The 17,778-nt window shown below is 40.7% G+C and overlaps 1 protein-coding gene across 8 annotated transcripts in view; it reads left to right on the plus strand.

Moving 5' to 3' along the window:
- The window catches only part of LOC116639844 (death domain-containing protein CRADD), a 264,137-nt gene that overhangs the window by 139,741 nt on the left and 106,618 nt on the right, over window positions 1-17,778 (plus strand). The window lies entirely within an intron of this gene.

Genomic DNA, 17,778 nt, shown 5'->3' on the forward strand with positions numbered 1-17,778 from the left:
CATTTCTTTTTTTTTTAATTTTTTTATTGTTATGTTAATCCCCATACATTACATCATTAGTTTTAGATATAGTGTTCCATGATTCATTGTTTGTGCATAACACCCAGTGCTCCATGCAGAACGTGCCCTCCTCAATACCCATCACCAGGCTAACCCATCCTCCCACCCCCCTCCCCTCTAGAACCCTCAGTTTGTTTTTCAGAGTCCATCGTCTCTCATGGTTCTTCTCCCCCTCCGATTTCCCCCCCTTCATTCTTCCCCTCCTGCTACATTCTTCTTCTTCTTTTTTTCTTTCTTAACATATATTGCATTATTTGTTTCAGAGGTACAGATCTGAGATTCAACAGTCTTGCACAATTCACAGTGCTTACCAGAACACATACCCTCCCCAGTGTCCATCACCCAGTCACCCCATCCCTCCCACCCCACCCCCCACTCCAGCAACCCTCAGTTTGTTTCCTGAGATTAAGAATTCCTCATATCAGTGAGGTCATATGATACATGTCTTTCTCTGTTTGACTTATTTCACTCAGCATAATACCCTCCAGTTCCATCCACGTCGTTGCAAATGGCAAGATCTCATTCCTTTTGATGGCTGCATAATATTCCATTGTATATATATACCACATCTTCTTTATCCATTCATCTGTTGATGGACATCTTGGCTCTTTCCACAGTTTGGCTACTGTGGACATTGCTGCTATAAACATCGGGGTGTATGTACTCTTTCGGGTCCCTACTTTTGTATCTTTGGGGTAAATACCCAGGAGTGCAATTGCTGGATCATATGGTAGCTCTATTTTCAACTTTTTGAGGAACCTCCATACTGTTTTCCAGAGTGGCTGCACCAGCTTGCATTCCCACCAACAGTGTAGGAGGGTTCCCCTTTCTCCGCATCCCCGCCAACATCTGTCATTTCCTGACTTGTTAATTTTAGCCATTCTGACTGGTGTGAGGTGGTATCTCATTGAGGTTTTGATTTGGATTTCCCTGATGCCGAGCGATATTGAACACTTTTTCATGTGTCTGTTGGCCGTTTGGATGTCTTCTTTGGAAAAATGTCTGTTCATGTCTTCTGCCCATTTCTTGATTGGAGTCTTTGTTCTTTTGGTGTTGAGTTTGATGAGTTCTTTATAGATTTTGGATACTAGCCCTTTATCTGATATGTCATTTGCAAATATCTTCTCCCATTCTGTCAGTTGTCTTTTGGTTTTGTTGACTGTTTCCTTTGCTTTGCAAAAGCTTTTTATCTTGATGAAGTCCCAATAGTTCATTTTTGCCCTTGCTTCCCTTGCCTTTGGCGATGTTTCTAGGAAGAAGTTGCTGCGGCTGAGGTCGAAGAGGTTGCTGCCTGTGTTCTCCTTTAGGATTTTGATGGACTCCTGTCTCACATTGAGGTCTTTCAACCATTTGGAGTCTATTTTTGTGTGTGGTGTAAGGAAATGGTCCAGTTTCATTCTCCTGCATGTGGCTGTCCAATTTTCCCAACACCATTTGTTGAAGAGACTGTCTTTTTTCCATTGGACATTCTTTCCTGCTTTGTCAAAGATTAGTTGACCATATAGTTGAGGGTCCATTTCTGGGCTCTCTATTCTGTTCCATTGATCTATGTGTCTGTTTTTGTGCCAGTACCATACTGTCTTGATGATGACAGCTTTGTAGTAGAGCTGGAAGTCCGGAATTGTGACGCCACCAGCTTTGCTTTTCTTTTTCAACATTCCTCTGGCTATGCGGGGTCTTTTCTGGTTCCATACAAATTTTAGGATTATTTGTTCCATTTCTTTGAAGAAAGTGGATGGTATTTTGATGGGGATTGCATTGAATATGTAGATTGCTCTAGGTAGGATTGACATCTTCACAATATTTGTTCTTCCAATCCATGAGCATGGAACGTTTTTCCATTTCTTTGTGTCTTCCTCAATTTCTTTCATGAGTATTTTATAGTTTTCTGAGTACAGATCCTTTGCCTCTTTGGTTAGATTTATTCCTAGGTATCTTATGGTTTTGGGTGCAATTGTAAATGGGATCGACTCCTTAATTTCTCTTTCTTCTGACTTGTTGTTGGTGTATAGGAATGCCACTGACTTCTGTGCATTGATTTTATATCCTGCCACTTCACTGAATTCCTGTATGAATTCTAGCAGTTTTGGGGTGGAGTCTTTGGGATTTTCCACATAAAGTATCATATCATCTGCAAAGAGTGAGAGTTTGACTTCTTCTTTGCCAATTTGGATGCCTTTGATTTCTTTTTGTTGTCTGATTGCTGTGGCTAGGACTTCCAATACTATGTTGAATAGCAGTGGTGATAGTGGACATCCCTGCCGCATTCCTGACCTTAGGGGGAAAGCTCTCAGTTTTTCCCCATTGAGAATGATATTCGCTGTAGGTTTTTCATAGATGGCTTTTATGATATTGAGGTATGTACCCTCTATCCCTATACTCTGAAGAGTTTTGATCAAGAAAGGATGCTGTACTTTGTCAAATGCTTTTTCTGCATCTATTGAGAGGATAATATGATTCTTGTTCTTTCTTTTGTTAATGTATTGTATCACGTTGATTGATTTGCGGATGTTGAACCAACCTTGCAGCCCAGGGATAAATCTGACTTGGTCGTGGTGAATAATCTTTTTAATGTACTGTTGGATCCTATTGGCTAGTATTTTGATGAGAATTTTTGCATCCATGTTCATCAGGGATATTGGTCTGTAATTCTCCTTTTTGATGGGGTCTTTGTCTGATTTTGGGATCAAGGTAATGCTGGCCTCATAAAATGAGTTTGGAAGTTTTCCTTCCATTTCTATTTTTTGGAACAGTTTCAGAAGGATAGGTATTAATTCTTCTTGAAATGTTTGGTAGAATTCCCCTGGGAAGCCATCTGGCCCTGGGCTTTTGTGTTTTGGGAGATTTTTGATGACTGCTTCTATTTCCTTAGTGGTTATAGGTCTGTTCAGGTTTTCTATTTCTTCCTGGTTCAGTTTTGGTAGTTGATACATCTCTAGGAATGCATCCATTACTTCCAGGTTATCTAATTTGCTGGCATAGAGTTGCTCATAATATGTTCTTATAATTGTTTGTATTTCTTTGGTGTTGGTTGTGATTTCTCCTCTTTCATTCATGATTTTGTTGATTTGGGTCATTTCTCTTTTCTTTTTGATAAGTCTGGCCAGGGGCTTATCAATCTTGTTAATTCTTTCAAAGAACCAGCTCCTAGTTTCGTTGATCTGTTCTACTGTTCTTTTGGTTTCTATTTCATTGATTTCTGCTCTGATCTTTATTATTTCTCTTCTCCTGCTGGGTTTAAGGCTTTATTTGCTGTTCTTTCTCCAACTCCTTTAGGTGTAGGGTTAGGTTGTGTACTTGAGACCTTTCTTGTTTCTTGAGAAAGGCTTGTATTGCTATATACTTTCCTCTTAGGACTGCCTTTGCTGTATCCCAAAGATTTTGAATAGTTGTGTTTTCATTTTCATTGGTTTCCATGAATTTTTTTAATTCTTCTTTAATTTCCTGGTTGACCCATTCATTCTTCAGTAGGATGCTCTTTAGCCTCCATGTATTTGAGTTCTTTCCGACTTTCCTCTTGTGATTGAGTTCTAGTTTCAAAGCATTGTGGTCTGAAAATATGCAGGGGATGATCCCAATCTTCTGGTACTGGTTGAGACCTGATTTATGACCTAGGATGTGATCTATTCTGGAGAATGTTCCATGGGCACTAGAGAAGAATGTGTATTCCGTTGCTTTGGGATGGAATGTTCTGAATATGTCTGTGAAGTCCATTTGGTCCAGTGTGTCTTTTAAAGTCTTTATTTCCTTGTTGATCTTTTGCTTAGACAATCTGTCCATTTCAGTGAGGGGGGTGTTAAAGTCCCCCACTATTATTGTATTGTTGTCAATGTGTTTCTTTGCTTTTGTTATTAATTGGCTTATATAATTGGCTGCTCCCATGTTAGGGGCATAGATATTTACAATTGTTAGATCTTCTTGTTGGATAGACCCTTTAAGTATGATATAGTGTCCTTCCTCATCTCTTTTACAGTCTTTGGTTTAAAATCTAATTTGTCTGATATAAGGATTGCCACCCCAGCTTTCTTTTGGTGTCCATTAGCATGGTAAATCGTTTTCCACCCCCTCACTTTCAATCTGGGGGTGTCTTTGGGTCTAAAATGAGTCTCTTGCAGACAGCATATTGATGGGTCTTGTTTTTTAATCCAATCTGATAGCCTGTGTCTTTTGATTGGGGCATTTAGCCCATTTACATTCAGGGTAACTATTGAAAGATAGGAATTTAGTGCTGTTGTATTGCCTGTAAAGTGACTGTTACTGTATATTGTTTGTGTTCCTTTCTGGTCTATGTTGCTTTTAGGGTCTCTCTTTGCTTAGAGGACCCCTTTCAAGATTTCTTGTAGGGCTGGTTTCGTGTTTGCAAATTCCTTTAGTTTTTGTTTGTCCTGGAAGCTTTTTATCTCTCCTTCAATTTTCAATGACAGCCTAGCTGGATATAGTATTCTTGGCTGCATATTTTTCTCATTTAGTGCTCTGAATATGTCCTGCCAGTCCTTTCTGGCCTGCCAGGTCTCTGTGGATAAGTCTGTTGCCAATCTAATGTTTCTACCATTGTAGGTTACATATCTCTTCTCCTGAGCTGCTTTCAGGATTTTCTCTTTGTCTCTGAGACTCGTAAGTTTTACTATTAGATGTCGGGGTGTTGACCTATTTTTATTGATTTTGAGAGGGGTTCTCTGTGCTTCCTGGATTTTGATGCCTGTTTCCTTCCCCAAATTAGGGAATTTCTCTGCTATAATTTGCTCCATTATACCTTCTGCCCCTCTCTCTCTTTCTTCTTCTTCTGGGATCCCAATTATTCTAATGTTGTTTCGTCTTATGGTATCGTTTATCTCTCGAATTCTGCCCTCGTGATCCAGTAGTTGTTTATCTCTCTTTTTCTCAGCTTCTTTATTTTCCATCATTTGGTCTTCTGTCTCACTGATTCTTTCTTCTGCCTCATTTATCCTAGCAGTTAGCGCCCCCATATTTGATTGCACCTCATTAATAGCCTTTTTGATTTCTACTTGGTTAGATTTTAGTTCTTTTACTTCTCCAGAAAGGGTTTCTCTAATAACTTCCATGCTTTTTTCAAGCCCAGCTAGTATCTTTAAAGTGATGATTCTGAACTCTAGATCTGACATCGTACTAATGTCCGTATTGAGTAGGTCCCTGGCAGTCGGTACTACCTCTTGTTCTTTTTGTTGAGGTGATTTTTTCCGTCTTGTCATTTTGTGCAGAGGAGAATAGATTAATGAGAGAACAAAATGCTAGCAGGGTAACAACATCCCCAGAAAATATACTCTAAACAAATCAGAAAAGACCTGAAGCAGTGGGAAAAGAAAGGGAAAGAGAGAAAAAAGAAAAAGAAAGAAAAAAAAAAAGAAAAAGATAAAGATTAAAAACAAACAAAAGCAGAACAAAACAAAACAAAACAAAAACAGAATGTGATCAAATATGATCAGGCTGGTTTATAGATCAGTGCCACACACTAGATTTTGGGTGTATTTTGGTCTGTTAAAGTCCCTCCCAAAATTTTAAAGAAAGAAAAACATATATGTACAAAAATAAGGGTTGATATGATGAAGGGATGGAATATGACTGTAAAGATGGAAATTATAAAAAATTTTAAAAAAGGATTTGATAAGTTGTTTGAAAAAAGAAAGAAGAGGATTAAAAAAAAGAAAGAAAGAAAAAAGGGAGAGAATGTGATCAGGCAGGGGAGTAGAAAAAAACCATACACTAGAGATTTAGAGTATATTTTGATCTGTTAGAAGAAACTATCTCAAGATTTTAAAGAGAGAACAACTTATATATATATGCCAAAAATACGGGTAACTACTATGAAGGGATAGAATATGACTTTAAAAATGAAAAATAAAAATGTTTTTTTTTAAAAAAGGGATTGATAAGATGTTGGTTGAAAAAGGGAAAAAGAAAAATTCAAAAAAAAAAGAAAAAAGAAAAAAGAAAAAAGACAGTTAAAAAAAATAATTAACTTTGAAAGACTAAAGAATCATGGTAAAAAAGCCATGAATTCTATGTGCAGTATTCCCCTAGCGCTGGAGTTCTGCCGTTCTCATTGATCGGTAAACTTGGTCTTGGCTGGCTGTTCTCACTGATCTTCTGGGGGAGGGGCCTGTTGCCGTGGTTCCCAAATGTCTTTGCCGGAGGCAGAATTGCCCCGCCCTTGCCGGTCCGGGCTAAGTAATCTGCTCGGGTTTGCTCTCGGGAGCTTTTGTTCCCTGCAAGCTTTCCGTACAGCTTTGGAGGCGGAGAGTGAAAATGGCGGCCTCCCAGTCTCCGCCCTGGAGGAGCCGAGAACTCGGGGTCCCACTCCTCAGCGAGCCCCCAGAGAAAAGCAGTCAGTCACTCCCGTCTCCCCGGTCTCCGGCCGCACTCCGTGCTCACCCGGCCTGTGACCGCGCGTTTCTATCTCTGGCACCCGACCCCGGGTGGAGTCTCCAAACCCAGCAGATCCCCGCGGTGCCTCCCGCACCTCTCCTCCCGGGGGAAGAAGGTGAGTCTCCCCGGATCTGCCGCTTGTTGGGTCCCTGCTGGAGGAGCAGGGGCCCGACTGTGCTGCGGATCACGGTTTATGACAACCCCGAGCTGAGAGCCCGCGCCTGGGCTCCGTCTCTGCAGCCGGCTTCCCTGCTCCGATCCCTGGGAGCTCTGCCGCACTCAGGCACCCCCGGTCTTTCTGTGACCCCGAGGGTCCTGAGACCACACTGTCCCGCGAGGGTTCCACCCCCCACTTCGCCACCAGAGTGACGTCCCTCAGCGGAGCAGACTTCTAAAAGTTCCGATTTTGTGCTCCGCGGCTCTATCACTTGCCAGAAGCGGCCGACGGAGGCCCCTCCCCCGCCGTCTAACCTCCCGAATAACGCCTCGGATTCACTTCTCCACACGTCCTACCTTCCAGAAAGTGGTCGCTTTTCTGTTCAGAGAGTTGTTGCTATTCTTTTCTTCGATCTCCTGTTGAGTTTGTAGGTGTTCAGAATGGTTTGATCCCTATCCAGCTGAATTCCTGAGAGGAGACGAAATCCAGGTCTCCTACTCCTCCGCCATCTTGCTCCGCCCCCCCTGTGTTTTCCATTTCTTTCAGGACCTTTGGGGCATTCTCTCTCGGCTGTGCTGATTTCCTTTATAGAATTTGGTTCAGCATAACAGACCTAATATAGCTCCTTGTACATAGTGGGTACTCAGTAAAGTTTTTTATGTGAATGAATAAACAGCAAGATCTGCTGGGCCTTTTTGATGAACATGAAGAAGAATACGTCATGTTTATGCCTTAAGTAGACTGTTGTCTAAGCAGGGCCACTTCATGACTGAACATCATTGTTTGGCATAGAACCCTAATAATGGGAGGTAAGTACAGTGTGGAAAGGAACTTTGGGGTATAAATTTGACACCTGAACCTCAGATCTAGCCTCTGTTCTGGTTTTTTAATTAGGTGTGTTTTTCAGGGAGAAAAGTATAGTTGTTATCATAATGGACAACTGAATCAGGATTTTATTCAGGTGAAGAAAAATGTTCTGAAACTTGGTAATAAAATAAGACAAAGGTATAACCTTTTAAGGTCATACTAGAGCATTGTACAGTAAGACCTCTGATTCTCTAGAGAATGTAACTGTTCTAGGTACTATCTGCTTTTAATTAGTCCTCAGACTGTTAAAGTTAGAAGTTAACTTACAGAAAATTGTTCTGGTACAAATGATTTCTCTCAGGTAGAAGAGATAACTCCAAGGGTTATGTTTTATTACCCTTATAGAACATTAACTGGTTTTGTATGTAATTTAGCAATCTTGTTCGAGTATTTTTTTTTAATTCACTATAACAATTTCTTTGCTACCTTGCTGTTTTCCTCATTAATGAGTTACATAAGTCTCTGACATGTGCTCACTATATATTTGTATGTGAACTATATTTTTAGCCTTTTAAAAATCATATTTTGACATTCATATTCGGTAAAGTCCTTAGACCTTAATGTACATGTCACTATCCAAATTACCTAATTATATGCTACCATGTAACTTCTGAATGTGGAAACATCATAGATGTCACAATAAGGGGAATTATGGTGTGATACATAGGTAAAAATTTTGCTTACAGTAGAGCTGTATTTTAAAAAGTTCTGTGAGGGCATCTGCCCCTGTACAAGTTCAGTGTAAATAATCTTCATGAATCTTAGCCAGTCTCATTGAATTGACCCCGGGAATGAGCCTATATGTACCGTACTCTTTCTTGTATGGTAGCAAAAGAAATAACTAAGTAAACTTGAGAGTCTTTCCACAAATACAGTCTTGCTTTTTTTTCTGCTTAAAAAAAAAAAAAACCATGAACATAATTATAGGAAAAAGTGGATTCTGAGTTGTTTACCATAAAGAATTACTAGACTAAAAGCATAGGAACTCACTAAAATCTCACCAGGTGTATTTGGAAGTTCAGCACTGCATACTATTTATTTCCTCAAAGGTTCTTTGCCTACAATGAGGGCGGGCTGTCACCAGCTGATGCTGTTTTCATAGCCTCTTTATCTAAACTGAAGTTCAGTTAAAGTCGCTATTAACTGAAACCTACATTAGTATGTGGTGTGCCCCATTAAAAACTTAAGGAAGATTGACTCTTTATTTGAACAGATGACACAGGAAGAGAAAAACTAAGGAAATAAAACCTTCATTTGGTACCTTTTGGTAAATTATTAACTCTCCTTTTGGTAATTGTTAATTCTCCATCGCTGTGCAGAGGAATCCTACAACTGATGTCAGTCAGGGTTCTAGTATAATGCTTTACACACTTGACTCTAAATTCCTTTTTTTTTTTTTTTAGATTTATTTATTTGAGAGATTGAGGGAGAGCGAGAGAGGGAGAGAGCATGAGCAGGGTAAGGGGCAGAGGGAGAAGCAGGCTCTCCACTGAGCAGTGAGCCCGATGTAGGGCTCAATCCCAGGACTCCACGATCATGACCTGAGCCAAAGGCAGACGTTTAACCGACTGAGCCATCGAAGTGCCCCTTGACTCTAAATTCTTAACTTTGACTGCTCCTCTCAGGATAGCTCAGGAATTTGAATCTCTTTGCCAGAGCTTTATTGTCATCTTCTACAGTTTTTGTCCCCCCCCCCCCCACTATAGTTACTTAAGGATGTTTATATACCTGTTTTGCTAGAGACCATGCTGTTTTAGGCCTGTTTACTCAACATCATTCTCAATAGGGCTCGTTTTCACTCTTGGAGGTATTCCTGTTTTTATGGTAAACTATATGGTCACCCTACTTTACCCTGGTTAGATGTGGGTAAGGCTTATTGACCTGAATCTTGTCTGCCTGCTTTGGTCTCTCGGCTTCTTTTTTTTTTTTTTTTTTTTTCCCTTTCCTACATGTTGCAGAAGCCACAAAAAGATAGAATCAACAGCCAAATGAATGTGTTTTTCCAATTCATTCTACTGTCATTTTTACTCTTTTAAAAAGAATCGTCTCATTTATTTATTCGTACATCACAGTAGATAGAATTATTGAGCACTTTCTACGTTCCTGACATTGTTCTTTCCTAGGATTACTCGGTTCTCACAACAATCTTATGAGACAGGTACTGTCATTATCCCCATTTTACAGGACTGGACAGGTGAATAACTTGTCTCAGATCACACAGTGTAGAGCGTACCTTTGAAGCCAGTTAGTTTGACTTTGAGTTCGTGCTGTTGACTATGGGTATATATGTATTGTTTGTGCAAATATATGTAGTAGCTGGATCTAGGATGAATTGATAGTGAACATTGAATGGTTCATTTGTCAGCTAGCAACCTAACACTATAAAGTTTTATATTAGTTATCTATTGCTGCATAACAGATTACCCCCAAATCTAGCAGCTCATAACAGTAAGCATTTATTATCTCCCACATTTTCTTTTGGTCCGGGATTTGGAAGTGCCTTAGCTGAATAGCTCTGGCTTGGAATCTCTCATGACATCTCAAGATGTCAGCTGGGACTGGAGGGGTCTGAAGGCTAGCATGGAGCTGGAGAATACACTTCGAAGATGGTGCCGTCATGTAGTATAAGTGCCTCGCGTTAGACGTTTTGATTGTAATCTAAGTGCCTGACATTAAGCTTGTCATTGCTGAGGCATCTACTTCAAAGACATCCATCTTGAATCAACATATTTCCAGCTGCATAACACAGCTACTAGCAAAACTAGTTAAGGAACCAGGCTACCCCCACCCATGAAGTTCCTCTTTTAGAAAGACCCTGGTAGGGGCGCCTGGGTGGCTCAGTCGTTAAGCGTCTGCCTTTGGCTTAGGTCATGATCGCAGGGTCCTGAGATCGAGCCCCGCATCGGGCTCCCTGCTCCGCGGGAAGCCTGCTTCTGCCTCTCACACTCCCCTTGCTTGTGTTCCCTCTCTCGCTGTTTCTCTCTCTGTCAAATAAACAAAATCTTAAAAAAAGAAAGACCCTGGTAACCTAGGTAACTGACCACTTGGGTGACCCTGCTTCTCCCTTCTCATGCTTTAATGCTTGAAATTTGCCAATAAAGAGAGGACCCATGAAACTCTAGGCCCCAACCCTTAGACCCTAGTAAAGGCTGAGCCTCAGGTTCTTCCTTCCCTCCTCTCTCTCTCTCTCTAATCTGCGACCTTGGTGTGTGGCCATTGGGCATACCACATATCCTCCAGGGCTTGTGAGTAAAAAATCTTATTCTTTGAAGTTCCCTGATGGTTTGCTGAAGTTGTGTCCTGCAGTCATAAGAACCACAAGGGCTGGTCCAGCGAGGACATTGGCTTTGATCAGGGAGATGTCAGGGCTCCACACAAGTAATTGGGCCTAGGGGATGCCTTCCTCGCCCATACCATCACTTTCAATAGACTGAGACTGATATAGCAACTCACATGGAGTTGGGTGTTGGCAGGTCTCACTTCCCTCCCATTTGAGCTCCTTTATGAGCTACAGCATGGAGACCAGCTTCCCCTAGGGCAAACAGTCTCACAGAGCAAGGTGGAAGCCAGAATATCTTTTATGACTTAGTCTTGGAAGTCACACTCCTCTGTCGTTTCAGGAATATCTTACTGGTTTCACCCTGAGTGGGGTCGGGTGGGAGGGTTACACAGCGGTGTGGATACTGGGAGGCAAGAATTATTGGGTCGTTTTGCAGGCTTGCTATCACAAAAAGATGAATATATTTTAAAACAATTTTTTAAGGCTTAACATTTTAAAACCTAAAACTGAGGTTCTTTTACCCACAAATTAACAAAGAAGTTTTTTAAAAGTATGCCCATATCTAACTGCTGTTCTCAGTTTCCACCAATAACAGAATCATTTTGTATTTGCCTAAAAGCTATAGTTACTATTAATCTTCTATCCAGACTGAACTCAGAAGTTCTATCCAAAGAGGGTGAAGAACGGCATTTGCTGAAGGTTTCCAGGTGGCATTCCAAAGTATAGTCAGCATTAAGGACTGGGGATGGTGACTATCTAGTTAACTCATAATGTAGAGAGGTCCTTTGGGTTCACTTATAAGGCCTTTCTTTCTATTTTAGGCCTGCTAAGGATGTCAGCCATGTTAATATTAAAGGTAGGGATTTTAGGTTGTGATAGTGATCACTGAGGAATTTTGAAATCTTATTTTGCCAACTACTGAGACCACATCTCCTGTTAAATCTTAAGGAGAAATAGACTGGTCAAACTCGCTCTGTGTGTTTAACTGTGAGAGGCAGAGTCCACTGTGGATTAGTGGGTTAGCAGACATGAGGCATTTGGACACAGATTTGTACTAAGGGCTGTAGCTTTTGCACACTTTGGGTGAAAGATATGCTCTAACCAGTTAGGACAAGGGCTGTATCCGATGGCAAATGGATACAGCTCCTGAATGTGGCTTTATCTCTCACGAAGGAGTGGTGGGCTTACGAGGCCACATTTCAGAGGAGTCCAGCATTTCCTCTGTGCAGGCTTTTATCTCCTTTTGATTTGGAAGGCCCCTCACCTGGGTCCTCATTTCATCCTGTACCCTGCATGACAGTGAAGGCCTAGGGCAGAGCTGGTGTAAGCTGTCTATTTCAAGGCATTTCTGGTGTACTGCTGTATCCCCAGCATCTAAAACAAGGCCCTATCTATAATAGATGGTTCATAAATATTTTTTGAATGAAGAAGGGCCACGTCTTCCCAAGTAGTAGGCAGCCTTTGTATCCAGGAGTAGGAGAGGGAGGAGTAGTCCAAAGAGGATATGGGTCCAACGGGGGAAAAAGCTGATGAAAATGTGCCAGACAGGATTATCCCCATAACCTCTTAGCTTGTCAGGTATCCACGGAACTTCCAAGTGGTGAGAACACACGGCCTCCCTGCCTTCATCTGTCCTGGGATGCCTCCCTCCTCCAGCACACCTACAGGCAGGGAAGCCTTGAGCGCCCTCTTGAGATGAGCACACCACTAACCAAAAAAGCCCTCCACTTAAACAAGATTAATTTCTTTGCCAATCAATAATTTTGTTGACTTTATTACTGCTGTCATGGAGGAATGGATTCTTTTATATAGGGGGTAAATGAATTGTAACCTTTTAAGCACCATCACTTAAAACTACTGCAACTGCTTTGTTGGAAAATTTACTAAAACATATTGTACATTTCCCCATCTTCTTAATGAAGTATTTGGAATACCATCTAATGTTTTCCTGTTATTTCAGGATCAGTTTGGAAACATGGTGCTATAATACAGTGATACACTATAGGGTCTACTCCAGGTGGACTTTTTCCATGGCACTGAGTACCATATATAGTTGTTGTTGTTTTTAATTCTCATGCCTATTTTTCATAGTTTTGCTGTCTCCTCCTCTCTGGCAGGCTATTAGTGTTCACTTTCTGATACTGCCACGTGACTGCCTCAAGAGCTCCAGTCCCCAGCAATATATTCTCTCTGATTATATGTAGGAAAGTAGATGATCGGGGTTATTAGGTTTGTCTAAAACATGCGGGTACTTTAATGTGGGGACTTTGTCATATCTAAGAGTCTCCTTTCCTATTTCTGTAACCTCTGGTTCTTCTCAGTAGTATTTTAGATAGTTGGGCTCATCAGACATGTGGCTTCTGGATAAGTGAGGTGTTAATGACTCTTGCAATTTTTGTGTTGCAAATTTTGAAAGTAGTAAGATATCACTACTAAGAAGGCACTAATTTTGGGGACCAATTTTCTTAGCCCCATCTCATCAGAGCTTGAGAAGGAGAAAACAACCATAGAATGTTGTTCATCCAGTCTATTCCTGCAGGAAAAGAAGGATAGGAGGAGGAAGAAGGGAAGAGAAAATGTGCAGGGGAGTATCATGTTCTAGTAGATAGTTTTGAAAGACTCCTTTGGCTTTGGAGTGGAAAAATGGATTATTGAGGATTGGGAAGGAGCAGGGAGGCCAGTCAAGAGGCCGTGGCAGTTGTCCAAGTGAGGGATGATGGTTAATTGGACAGGTGCAGAAGTGGTGCAGTTGGCAAAGGGTGGTTGGACTCAGTACATAATTGAGGTAGAGCAGATAATATGGTACACTGCTTCTTTTATTCAAGTTTGGTAATGCGTGTTCATATCCTACATTCCTATTTGCTAAGGAGTTAAGTATATCAGTTGATCCTCATTGCTAATATTATTACCATGGTTGATTTGCTCCAAAAGGTACAATACCAAATAAAGAATGAAGACCAGTCCCTACTCTGTGGACAAGTAATCTGGATGTTTGAGATTAGAATCTAGAATTTGGTTCTGAAAATTTATTAGAACATATGTTTAGCAATGAATATGAGATTTTTTTGCTCCTTGCAATTCTTATTGTATAATTTATCAAACAAAAATGATTTGGGGACTTGTCTAGAAACTCCACAATTTTTAAGGAAGTAAACATAAATCTCTAAATCAATAACTTAAATATTTCTCATAGGATACTAAGACATATAATTTACAATTTGACTCATTTCTTTTAGTTACAACTTTTGTGGTTCTTTTTTACTTATGGCAGCTTTATTTATTTTTTTGAACATATTTATTTTAGAGAGAGTGTGTGCATGAGTTGGGGGAGGGACAGCGGGAGTGAAGCAGCCACATACTCCTTGCTGAGTGTGGAGCCCCATTCATGACTCAGTCTCAGGACGCAGGGATCATGACCTGAAACTAAATCAAGGAAATCAAGGAAATCAAGAGTCAGATGCTCAACTGACTGAGCAACCCAGGTGCCCCAATGGCAGCTTTAAATAAAATAAGATCATCTCAGTGTTTCAGAGTTTTAGATACAGTTGAAGGTTTTACATTTGGCATTATTCAAATGATTTGATTTGTTGTTAGTTTGATTTACATGATTTTTCATTAATTTTAGATTTGGTAGATTTTGATGTGATACTACTTTATATCGATTTATGTTCAAAAGCTTCATTAAGGGGTGCCTGGGTGGCTCAGATGTTGGGCATCTGCCTTTGGCTCAGGTCATGATCCCAGGGGCCTGGGATTGAGCCCCGCATCAGGCTCCCTGCTCAGCCGGGAGCCTGCTTCTCCTTCTCCCTCTGCCATTCCCTCTGCTTGTGCTCTCTGGCTCTATCTCTCTGTCAAATAAATAATCTTCAAAAGCTTCATTAAGATCCTGGGAATACATAGTTTAACTTCAAGAATCCAATTTTAAGATATTATTTTATTATAAGAAAAAAAAGTATGGAACCTTTAGGCTGGGACTGTTCACAGCTAACTCTTATGAAATCAGATAAGTTCTTATAACATTTTGTGCTATTATTTGTTGTGCTTTTATAGTACTTTGTTTCTTCTGAGCTATCTTTACAGGTTTCTGGGAATTCAAGGACTAAGAAACATTCTACTAAGAATTTGACATATCAAGGCATTTAATTTTATGGGAGTGTACAGTTTTTATTACTTTTTAAGTTTTGAGGACCAGCAGAATGGAGAACTGTATTGTGTTACACAACATGCAGTGTTATAAGTATGTTTACTTTTATTGCACATGATGTAACTGGACTGGAAAAAGACCAAAGAAATAATAATTGTTGATATAATCTTGCCTAGGAGGTGGGGGGAGGGCACAGGGAATGGGGAGTATTGCACAAGAAGAGAAAAAATCTTTTACAGTTAGAAAGAGTTGCGTAGATGAATGAATAATAAATCTTTACCTAGTTTTTCTGAACATTTACAAACTTCTCTCTTTCTTTGCTTAGGTACTTGGTAAAGGGAAAAAAATTCCTCTTGGGTTCTTTGGATGAAAAACTGATTCCATTATTTTGCTGTCTGAAGCTGTTCATCTTCCATGTTAGTCACCAGAGAACACTATTTGGCTATTTTGAAATCATTTTTGTTTCCAACTTCGCTTGCACTTTGCCCACTGAGAGCCTTTCCTCATCTCATTCTTCATTTTCCTTTGCCCCACTGCTCGCTTTATTACCACCTCTTTTCCTATAGCCAAGGAAGGAATTCGTTAACCACAATTTTCTCTTTTATGAATGGACTGAAAAATCCCTTTGGTACAATATATTCATAGGCACGCTCCCTCCGTCTGATCCCAGAAAAACAAGCAACAGGAAGTACAGGAAAACATGCAGCTCAACACAGATAGAAAAAAGTGGCCAAAGGAAAATGCGAGAACAACAAAGACTGTTCATTTGATTTCCAGGAATGGAAATTATTGGTAGTCTACTCTTTTCAAAATAAACTTTGATCTAGAGTTGACTGCCTTGTTAGTTACTCCCCTGGATGCTGAGGAGTGGCAGCTATCCTTGGGCTTTCAGGGTCGGTCTGTGTAGACGTATTGGGCTAACCCAGCCCCAAGAAAAGTGGAGAATAGTTGTCACTTGTCCATCTGGGCCCCAAGGTAAAAGCGGCACAAGAGTATGGGGAGGATGTTCAGTTGAAATGAAAAGAACGTAGAAAAGAGGATAGGGAAAAATGCAGAAATGTTGGCCAAAAAATTACAGTTAGAAGAAAACCATTACCTTACTAATCTCTGTGTTATATTTATATTCCCTATGATTCCTTCTTTCTGTTCTTATCTCTTTCTTATGATTTCCTGATTTCCTTCCCTTTTGTCATCTCCTTTTTTTCCTCTCTTCCTTCCTCCTTTCCTCTCTCCTGATCCTCTTTTCTTTTACCCTTCTTTTTTGAGCTTAATATGGTACTGTGGTGGAAACAAAGATGATTAAGAACAAATCTAGTTTGATCGATGACAAATTCACACACAAATAACTGTAATTCAAGGTACTTCTTGAGAATAGGACTACTAGAGAGATAGAAGACAAAGTTCTGTGGTGGGTCTGAGAAAAATGACTTCATCTACCTGTGGAGGCTAATAATTAGACATGATTTTTTTTGCATTCATTTGTTCATTCATTCACACACACACACACACACACCCTGGCTATACACCCAGGCATTCTGCCAGGGACTGAGGGGACAATGTAATAGTGGTGACAAGGCAGGTGTGGTCACCACCTCCTCAGGGCTTATGTGCTAATGGAGAGAGAGGAAAGGTTGTGAAAAGGGCCATGAAGGGAACAAATACTCTGCAGTGGCAGCAAAGGGGGAAGCTGTCTTCCTAGGGTAGGCTGGGAAGGCTTCTTGAGGAGGGCTATTTCAGGAGACATCTGAAGGATGAGAGGAAGCCAGTCTTGGAGAGTGCCAAGAGAAGAGTGTCCTGGTCAGAGGGAGAAGTAAATACAAAGGGGAAAGTGCCCTGAGGGGGAGAGTGGGCCACTCTGCACAACTGGCAGGAGTCGGGATGGCTGGGGCGAGCAAGATAGGAGTGTCCAAGATGAGATCCAAGAGGGAGGTGGGCCTGGAGCCATGAGGAGTTGGGTTTGGAGGTGCAGTGGGAAGCCACTGAAGGGGAGTACTTGGTGGGATTTTCTGTTTTAAAGCTCAATCTGTTTGATGTATGGAGAGTATATTTTAGGGGGCAGAGTGAAAGCATGGAAATCACAATAAAATCTATACTACAGGGGAAAGAATGGAGTATTGAGGAGTTTGGTGATTAAGAAATGTGTTATAAACATGATAATATTATTATCTGGACTTTTAAGAATGGTTGGAGTTTTGACAAATGGAGATTTGGAGAGAAGGGAATTTACAGAGCCAGAGGAAGGATGATGAAGGTATGGAGGATGAGAGGCATGAAGTGAGTCTGGAAAAGGGTCAACCTACTTAGTATGACTAGAGGAGAGAGTGTATGTAAGGGCAGGAAAGTGGACCTTTCTACCTTATAATAGAAGGTCTTCAATACCAGGCCACAGTTTTAGGAGTTTGGCTAATATACCTAGAAGATTAATTGTTTATGTTATTCATTTGCTGTAAGAAATCTTCCTAATTCCTGCTTTTGTTTTGTAGAAAAATTAGCCAGATTAGCAGTTCTTATTGTCTGCTTTTAGAACATAAGATGTCTGAGCTGTTAGGCTCTTTATATACTTTCCCTACCCCATAGTTCTTGGCATTGAATATCTCACCACTCACAGTGTATCACCCCAAAGCCCAGATATAGGACGGTGGCTCCTCAATAGGAGCTCACATTTGAGGGTCTATGTCTTTGGTGGTTTGTTTGCTTATTCATTAATTCAACAGGCATCCATTGAGCACCTGCACTGTTGTAGGTACTGTTTATCTTGGATGAGTATGAGGGGCTCCCTACTTTCCATGTGACTTGCTCTTTTCTACTAGTTTCTTAGTGATGATGTAGGGATACCATGCACTATGATAGGCAGCGTTCACCAAGGTTGGGAAGGCCTCCTCGAGG

This window comes from Phoca vitulina, unplaced genomic scaffold (genome assembly GCF_004348235.1).
Source record: "Phoca vitulina isolate PV1807 unplaced genomic scaffold, GSC_HSeal_1.0 scaffold19, whole genome shotgun sequence".
NCBI lineage: Eukaryota > Metazoa > Chordata > Mammalia > Carnivora > Phocidae > Phoca > Phoca vitulina.